The sequence below is a fragment of the Macrobrachium rosenbergii genome, chromosome 50 (assembly GCF_040412425.1).
Source record: "Macrobrachium rosenbergii isolate ZJJX-2024 chromosome 50, ASM4041242v1, whole genome shotgun sequence".
NCBI classification, from domain to species: Eukaryota; Metazoa; Arthropoda; class Malacostraca; order Decapoda; family Palaemonidae; genus Macrobrachium; species Macrobrachium rosenbergii.
In genome coordinates, this window is record NC_089790.1 from 33,222,079 (window position 1) to 33,232,078 (window position 10,000).

General features: G+C 32.5%; 1 long non-coding RNA gene across 2 annotated transcripts in view; it reads right to left on the bottom strand.

Moving 5' to 3' along the window:
• Nucleotides 1-10,000, bottom strand: part of LOC136832894 (uncharacterized) — a 52,968-nt gene that overhangs the window by 10,932 nt on the left and 32,036 nt on the right. The window contains exon 3 of one of the 2 annotated variants that reach the window (XR_010851353.1): nucleotides 5,047-5,249. The exons of the other annotated variant lie outside the window; for it this stretch is intronic. This is a non-coding gene — a long non-coding RNA (uncharacterized lncRNA). The remainder of the gene's footprint in view (nucleotides 1-5,046; nucleotides 5,250-10,000) is intronic. 2 annotated transcript variants of the gene reach the window in all.

Here is a 10,000-nt window from a genome sequence, read left to right on the forward strand (position 1 = left end):
TATGGCACGTGTTTAGGATTAGAAAAACTCTCTAAATCAACACATATGGACCCGTTTGTCGAGTTGAGATTGCTGGCAATAAACAACTGAATGGTAATTCAAACATTTCTTAGTGGAAATAATACATTACGGTGAACACGAGAGTGTCATGAATTTAGCGCACAGCAAAACTGATCAAGTTCTTGAAAAGGAGTTGGAAATAAAATAGGTCTGCAATCACATACTTCACTTCTATTAAGCGAAATACACTTCAAGAAATGATCGTGCAAACGAAACATACTTGATAATCTGTAAAAGAACAGAATGATGACGCATTTTCTTTTAATCAGTAAGTTCAAATACGAAAAGAAAAAGTTTTGGCGTAAACGATGAAATGGTACTGATGAAAATCAGTAAGGAACTTGATAACAATGAATCTTAGACCTACCAACAGAACGGTGCAAAAGAATGTTTCATATGTTTCAATCATTCAATGGATGTTTATAAAATAAAATACAGTAGTTTAGAAGGGATGGCTTATAAGTGTAGCCTTCCATGGAGATTGTTTTATGCACAAAACTGATATATCACACGGCAATCTTATTCGATACCCTTTCAGGATTGTCATTAAGGCGCTGGACTAATTTCCCAGAATATCCCTACATTTTTCACATGTCATTTTTAATTATGGTTGTAAACACTGTTCATTTACACTTCCCAGTTCTTGCATTTATTCATTTATTTTGTCTGTTAGAGTCATTACCACCTAGATCTAACACATCGTCAGCCTGGAGGGATCGAAGAAATCATTCGCCGAGAGCCAGTCGGTCTTCCCAACCGTAATTTGTAATCATAGCGTTTGGGGGAGAGAGGATAACGGGACTGAGCGAGCCTGGCATACGAAAATTACCCCGAGTATTGTTTCTTAGTTATGTTCCTTGAATTTTTCCTTTGTTACCGCGCAAGGAAAATAGTCTTCATTATGGGTCTTTACTTTTATTTTCCTCTTTTATCAGCTACAACACGAAATTAACTCAATTATTCTGTTTAGCTTCCTTTCATTCATCTGTTAATTTCTCACTATAAAAGACAGATGAATTCTTTAATTTCCCTTTTTCATTCATTGCTCTTCTCATAAAACAATAATTTTCCTCAAATATCTTCTTAAGCTAAAGGAAACGTTGGAATCGAAATAATTCCCGTAAAAACAGTCTATTGGTAAAGTCCCCCTACCAAGAAAACCTAATTTTGCCTGAAAGCTTAAAGTACAGAAGAAAAGAGAAATAAAATTTTCATACTTTCCTTTAAAAACACCGTTACCACTTGACACCATTACTCAATAGAAAGAAATATAAAAGGAAAAGAATGTTATGACAAAGGCCAGAATAAAATATGTTTAACTTTTCCTTACTGTTTCATGAAAAACTTGAAGACTTCTGAGAGATATTTATGAAGAGATGGGACCAAAATAATTCAGTCTCTTCATGGTGGAAGTCAGTGAATAGCATGACGCTTAAGTAAGGCTTAATATAAAGTTACTGTAAATAAAGTTAAGAAATTTACTAAATTGATGAGACAGATCTCAATATTTTGTGAACACAAAACACACACATATACATGTATACATATACATATATATATGTATATATATATAAAATGTATGTATGTATACGTATACATTTACATATATCATACTATATATCTTTATATATATACATATATATATACATATATATATATACAGTACATATATATATTCAAATATTTTATTACATACACATGGCATTTTTATAGTCACGAATATTAAGCCAAAAATATAGTTTTTAATATCCAATTCACTATACCTTGGGAATAACTTACACCCGAGGGGAATAACAAATGCTAAGTGTTTCGTCTGCGGCAGGACTTGAACCGAGGCCTTGTTTCGAAAGAACGAGCGACAGTGACTTAGACCACTGAGCTATCAAGAGAGGTATAAGTTGATACTGACTTTGCAGTACATATGCATTTGAAATTCAGGTACTGTGTTTGTAATCGATATCAACCTATCTGCACCATGACAGCTGATTGGTAAGTTTACAACACTTGGCAAATTATGAAGTTCTGTCAATTACACGAGCGATATTCTTTTTTATTCACGAATATTGAGTCACAAATATCATTTAATATACAATTCAATAAACCTTGGAATAATACTCGTCGATATATATATAATTAACCTAGATGCCCTCTTAAATTCTCGATTACTTCACATTTTTTATACGTTTTTTACTCCTAAGCCCAGATCAAAATGAAGAAAGAAATAAAGTCATTTAGATCTAGGCTTAGTAAAGACAAGCACTTCCAAAATGTAAAGGAATCGAGAAGTTAAGAGGACACTGTGCTTTATAAAAGTTACATATGTGTCTGGTAAAATGTGAGCAGTAGATTTTATACATATATATATATACATATATATATATATATATATATATATATATATATATATATATATATATATATATATATATATATATATATATATATATATATATATATATATATATATATATATATTATTAAATTATATATATATATATATATAATATATATATATATATTATATATATATATATATATATATATATATATTATATATATATTTATATATATATATATATATATATATATATATATATATATATATATATATATATATAATAATACACACACACAAACACACACACACAAATACATATCAGTAAGGACACCAAGGCCAAAACCCGGAGCAGCATTTTACACAACTTTATTGGGACATGTTATCAACCTACAAATTAAAATGTCATTACAATTCTTATAATAAAATTCACAATAATACAACAAAATTACTATAAAAATGATAAGAATACGTTTAAAAGATGGCTAACCAAAATAAATAAATGAATAAAATAAAGTAAAACAAAGTAAAATACAAAATTTAAGTGACAAAAACTGAAGGCACAAAGGCACAACAAACAGCACTAGTCCATATACAAACCAGTAAAACGCAGACTAAAAACACAAAAGTGAGGTTACAGCCATATTTCTAACCAAAGAAGGCTTTATCTTGATGGAGTATACAACTTTCTAAAATGTCGAGGTCTGCAGCAAACTGAGCAGTGGTTAAAACAGAAAAATCATTAGTATGTAAAGGGTGACCAGTCTCCTCGCTGTGTTCTCTAATTGCTCTGTAAATTACCTAATTTATTTTGCAAAGTGAAATATATTTGTATATCTGGGTGACGGTAACCAATGGGCAAAACAGAAATTAATTGTTTTTTTAAATCGTAACTGAGTTCCAGTTCAGGTTAAAGGAACTGCCAACTGTAATACCGCTGAGTTTCTTGTTCCCATCCTTGCGCCACTATATACTAATGAGTATACCTTAACTGACTCTCTTCATTTTATTAACTGCCTCAGAAACTGTAATTTTAATAATTGTGTTATGGCTTTATTTGATGTGAAGTCTCTGTTTACTCAAATTCCACTGGTTGAGACGAATGACATTTGCCTAAATGAGTTGTTTAAAAATAATGACACTGTCAGTGGGTTTAACAGATCGCAGTTAAAGGTACTTTTATTCTTAGCTACCTTACAATGTTACTTTCTGTTTAACGGTTTGTTATATAAGCAAACTGATGGTGTAAGCATGGGATCCAGTATAGGACCATCTATGGCAAATGCATTTATGTGTTTTATGGGCAAAAGATGGTTAGACGATTGTCCTTTTTTTAGATTTTAAGCCCTTACTGTACAGGAGGTATGTTGATGATGCCTTCTTAATTTTTATGAGTCGTGACCAGATTCCTCGTTTTTTTTGGAGTACCTTAATAGTAAGCATATCAGTATACAATTTACTTCTGAAATCGAAGATAATCATTCACTCGCTTTTCTAGATATTCAGAAAGAGAATCTTGATAATAACTTTCACACTTCAGTCTTTAGAAAGCGTACTTTCACGGGTCTTATGTCCAAATTTCAATCAGCTACACCTTTGAAATATAAGATGAATTTGATATTTACGCTAGTAACCAGAGCATATAAAATTTGTTCTAGCTTTTTGAATTTGCATGAAGAATTGGAATTTCTAAGGTCGCTTTTAAAAAACAATGGCTACCCGTTGAATTAGTGAATACATATATTGGTAAACAACTTTCGAAATTATATGTAAACAAACAATCCGAAACTACCGCTAACATAAAGATACCTGTTATTTATTCACCTTTAACCTTTACTGGAACTCATAGTCACGACTTAAAAAAGCAATTAATTTCTATTTTGTCCATTGGTTACCGTCAGCTAGTATCAAAACATATCTCACTTTGCAAAATAAATTAGGTAATTTACAGTGCAATTAGAGAACACAGCAAGGAAACTGGTCACCCTTTACATACTGATGATTTTTCAAGATAAAGCCCTCTTTTGGCTAGAAATTGGCTGTAACCTCACTTTTGTGTTTTTAGTCTAAGTTTTACTGATTTGTATACTGACTAGTGTATTTTTTGTGCCTTTGTACCTTCCGTTTTTGTCACTTTAACTCTATATTTTGCTTTATTTTATTCATTTATTTATTTTGATTAGCCATCTTTTAAAAGTATTCTTATCATTTTTATGGTAATTTTGCTGTATTACTGTGGATTTTATTAAAAGAATTGTAATGTCATCATTTTAATTTGTAGGTTGATAACGAGTGAGGTACAGCTCGAAACATGTCCCAATAAAGTTGTGTAAAATGCTGTTCCGGGTTTTGGCCTTGGCGTCCTTACGGATATGTAGATGGAGCTTCCCTGCTGGTGTATCCATTGCTATATGTATGTATATATATATATATATATATATATATATATATATATATATATATATATATATATATATATATATATATATATATATATATATATATATATATCATATATAATTTTATATATATATCTATTAACTAATTTTGACTTATGTCAAGAAGACTTTCAAGCAAGAAACCACATATATTCCATTAATATTAAATAACATACGCATAAGTAATTATATATGTATGGTGAATGGACCAACCATTAGGGATCTGAATCCAAGCAATTCCTCTGGCATCAAGTAGATCTGTAATAAGGCAGCTTTATGTCTAGATGACACAAATGTGCAAAGTTGCTGAATTTTGCTCACATTGAGCAGGGGTGTTGTGGGCACCAGAAGAGTTGAACGACCCAGAACTACTTGTATGAGAACTATAAGAAGGGAAGCTGGCGATGAGTGGGAATCTGTGGGAAATAAAGCACAAGATATATAGTACGAGTGGCAGAATTTCACAGCGGACCTTTGCATCACATACAGTAGCATAGAGGCGATGCTGATGATGTTGCATAGTAAGAATTATTATTATTAAAAACAGTTTAACCAGACCACTGAGCTGACTATCAGCTCTCATACGGCTGGCCCGAAGGATTTGAATGAAATGACAGGTCTAGGCTAGAAGCCTAGCACTGGGACCAAATAGGTCATTTGGTAGGGTGATGAATGAATGAAAATAAAATTAAAAACTGCACAAAGGAACACGCTCTCATACTGGAACACACACACAATAAATACATGATAATCAAGTTTCCATATATACTCACTAAAAAGGTACATTAAAATTTAAAATAAAGTAAAATTTCAAAATTTCGTCGTTTTAAAATTCATGGACATGGACTGTTCATTAAGCGTCCATGTGTCAAACGGTCAAACGAGTATCAGATATGACGAACTCCATTTTCCAACACTGGATTTCATCTGTTTTAATTTATTATTTTCAGGCTCTTCATTCCATATATTTTGCCATTTACTTACAATGTTTTTATATATCTTATATAGTCACTAATAGGGATGTCCACATTTGCTCTTGTCATGTGAACCGCTTCTGTAGCTGCTTTATCAACCTCTTCATTTCCTTTAATCCCTACATGGGCAGAGATACAACATATTTCTATATTTTTTCAATTATTATACGATTTATGGAGTGAAAACTTAATTTGTTGTACAATATTATTTTTTTCATTACAGCTCTGAATGGCTTCTATAGCGCTTCTGGAGTCGCTATAAATCAAAAATTATTAAATGAGGCCTCTTTAATTATTTCTATGGCTGCTGCTATTGCACATAACTCAGCTGTAAATACTGAGGCATTATCTGGTAAAGAGAAGTGATACGTTTTGCCTTCGGATACTGCAGCATATTGTGACTTAGATCCGTCGGTGTATATTGCGTAATGTGGACCTTTTAGGATGATATGTTCTACTGTATGTTGTTTATGCCATGGTGTTCTGTGGTAAATGAATAACTTTTTGATAAATATGTTAAGTGTGTACAAATTCTCATTTTATTCATTGTCCAAGGAAGAGTTAATTTTACTATTAATGGTAATTGTATACTTATATTTAGCAACTCAAACAATCTTCTAGCTCTAATTGGGAAAGGAGGTAGATGATTGTTTATAAACACATCTCCTAATAAAATTAATATATAAAAGATAAGTGGAATGGTTGATATGTGCAGATGGTAAGATACAGATTGGGGACAATGAAGGGAAATCTTAGAAATATGTGAAAGAAACTGAAACTATAAGCAAGCGAGGAAGGTTGAGACTATATGGTAGAAGAGTGAGAACAGCTGATCATCTGTTATATTTAAAAGTAATAAATATACCAGATGTTAATAAGAGAAGAAGTGACCCACAGAATAAGTAAAACAAGGACGTGAGCAGTGTACACAAATGAAGGGAAGAGACTGAAAGTGCCTATGGAAGCCAATAAGGGAATATATGAAGGGATTACCGAGTCAAATCTCTTTTTGGAAGGAAAAGATTGATGTTGAATACAAGTGACGGGAAAAATTAATTGTTTGCATAATTTATGCTACATTAAAATCAAAACACTGAGAACATGGAGATTAGCAGAGGTGGTGAAAAGGTTGATGCAGTTGAACAGTTTGGATGTGGAAATAATGGAGGACAATAGGTTGGTGCTGAGATTATATAAATGGGAAGTCTTAGGAGAAAGGAAGAGAGGGAGACCTAGAAAACACTGGATGGAAGGTGTGAAAGATATATTGGAAAGAGTGGACTTAATATCCAGAAGACACAACTTGCCCCTGCAAGATACAAGGTGGATGGCAAGTGAGGGCTGGAAGTTTTGACAAGCTGCTAATGACCACTCTGTGTATGAGAGCAAGCTAATGTCAAGAATGTTTTCTGCAAAGTGAATTAATCCTCGAATTAGCACTTATAAATATTAATGCACCAATGACTATATTAACCAGTTTCTTAAGAGGCCTGCCAACTCTAAGACTCAATCCTGGAATTCTAAACACTTCATATTATCCTTCAACTTCCATGTTTTTACCTCTAGCTCCTTTTTCGTCCATTTTCTCCTTATATAACATCTTCACTTCCTCGTTGTCAAACTCATGTGTCGCAGCTGCCCTACAGCTACATTTCTGCCCCTTTTTCTCTAACTGAAACTTCCATCTACATTAATATTTCCTTCAATCAAATAATGATCAGATATGCCTCCAGAAAGCTGCTCTTTCACTACATCACACGACTTATTCTTCCATTTGCACTCCACTAATATTCAACAAATTCTAATATATATATATATATATATATATATATATATATATATATATATATATATATATATATATATATATATATTATTATCACTTTTGTACTTGATTCATTTATCACATATTACAACAGGTGAAAAATAAGAGACGGGGTGCACGTCCTGACCGGTTTCGGCTTTATTTCCAAGCCATTGACGAAGGACTGATACAGAGTATAAGAAGTCACAAATATATATACTACAGGAACAGTACTGTTCCCGTAGTATATATATTTGTGACTTCTTATACTCTGTATCAGTCCTCCGTCAATGGCTTGGAAATAGAGTCGAAACCGGTTAGGACCTACACCCCGTCTCTTATTTTTCACCTGTTGTAATGTGTGATAAATGAATCACGTACAAAAAGTGATAACATTCATATATATATATATATATATATATATATATATATATATATATATATATATATATGATTATTTTCCATTGTATATATGATATATAATATATATATATTATTATATATATGTATATATATATATATATATATATATATATATATATATATATATATATATATATATATATATATATATATATATATATATATATATATATATATATATATAAGTTTTTTCTATGGAAATTATGTATTTCAAACAACCAAGCCCCTTACCAACAAATATCTACAAAGCTCTCTCCATTCTCATTTAATCAAGGAATCCCATATTTGCCCATGATACCACCGGCTGCACTAATACCGACTTCTGGCACAATCCCCCGGCAATCTGGAATCTCCCAAAAACATGCCCTTTCACCCTCATTTCACCCTCATTTCTTTCCAATCCTGCCCCATACTATTCCTAATTATAATGCTTTCTCCTAGCACATTCATTCTTGCCCACATACCTGCCCCAGCTCTACACCTTTCACCTACACATGACACAATCACTGTTTACTTCCCATCCCTGTGCTCACTGCCATTTTGCCTTTGTCTCAGTCACTGTCAAACCATCAAGCTTTCTCTCAAACATACCAGTTATCTTAATTTTTTCTTATCTGCATTACATCCATGCACATTCGAAACTCCAAGCTGCAGTATCCTATTTTGTCTCAGTGTTGTTCCGTAACTACAGGGCTTGGGGATGCAAAGCCCATACTCATGGCCATTTGATCACGCCACAAACGGTGGCGAGAATACTACTCTTTCCCCCGACATCCCACTGGAGTGGAAATATGTCACTTATTGATAACTCTCTACCACCAATTTACAGAGGTGGAGGGCATCAGACGGATACAATCTCCCGGTTCCCAGCTAGTCATTAACGATCATGTTGCTAGCAACTCTTGATTTTTTCTAGACGGAAGCAAGCCCGGATGCTCATCTACCATGGATCTAATATCTTTTAGTTAGTATCAACAACTGAAGAGAATCGAAATGCGACATGTGAGTAAACTCACATGACTGCTTGAAAAAACTCAATCTGCCTACGAAAACCATAAAAAAAATATAAAATAACGAACTAGATTATATTATTATTATTATTATTATTATTATTAAAATAGTTTAACCAGACCACTGAGCTGACTAATCAGCTCTTATAGGGCTGGCCCGAAGGATTAGGATGAAATGCCAGGTCTAGGCCTAGAACTGGGACCAAACAGGTCATTCGCATGATGATGAATAAATGAAAATGAAGTTTAAAAAAAAAAACTGTATAACACATATGCTTTACTCTGAAACGCATGTATACAATAAATACATTTGCTTGTTTCCATGCATACAAAAAAATTAAAGATTAAAAAGAATAAAATAAAATTTCATCAAAATCTAAAATTAAAATTCAGTTACAATTTTTTTTTCTTAAACCCCCTACAGGCTTCTGTATTTTCATTATTTACTTGGATTTATATTTTGTCTATCAAGTTACACTTCTTAATGAAAGATAAAATTGGTATGACTGAAAATGTATAAGATTCTGATAAAATTTCCCCCATTGATTTATTTCCAAAGGTTGATACTCGCTGTTGATTATATTTTGGACAGTCGCACAACACATGTTTGACTGTTATCAACACTTTGCATTCTGGGCATTCGGGAGGAGGACCACATGGACTGTTCATCAAGTGTCCATGTGTCAAACGAGTATGGCCTATTCATGCAGACGCGTCAGAATTACTTGTGTTTGTCTCTCTCTGACATGATGAGCTCCATTTTCCAACGCTGGATTTTATCTGTTTCAACTTATTATTTATAGGTTCCTCGTTCCATATGTTTTGCCATTTATTTATAATGATTGTTTTTATATCTGTTATGTAATCACTAATTGGGATTTTTATATTTGTTCTTGCCATGCAGACTGCTTCTTTAGCTGCTTTATCAGCTTCCTCATTTCCTTTAATCCCTACAT